Here is a 216-nt window from a genome sequence, read left to right on the forward strand (position 1 = left end):
TTGCAGCCAGCCCTGAAGATACCTGATAAAACAGGGACAGATGAAAGGGGAGGAGGTCCTCCCCTATCAGGGGACTTGGAAAGGGGCAGGGAGGAGACCAGGGAGGGAGTGTGGGGTTGGGGAGGGAATGAGGGAGCGGGATACAGCTGGGACACGGAGTTAAGAAAATGTAACTAAAAAGAAAAAATAAAAAAAAAAAAAAAAAAAAAAAAAAAA

This window comes from Psammomys obesus, unplaced genomic scaffold (assembly GCF_907164565.1).
Source record: "Psammomys obesus unplaced genomic scaffold, mPsaObe1.curated_primary_1811, whole genome shotgun sequence".
Taxonomy (NCBI): Eukaryota; Metazoa; Chordata; class Mammalia; order Rodentia; family Muridae; genus Psammomys; species Psammomys obesus.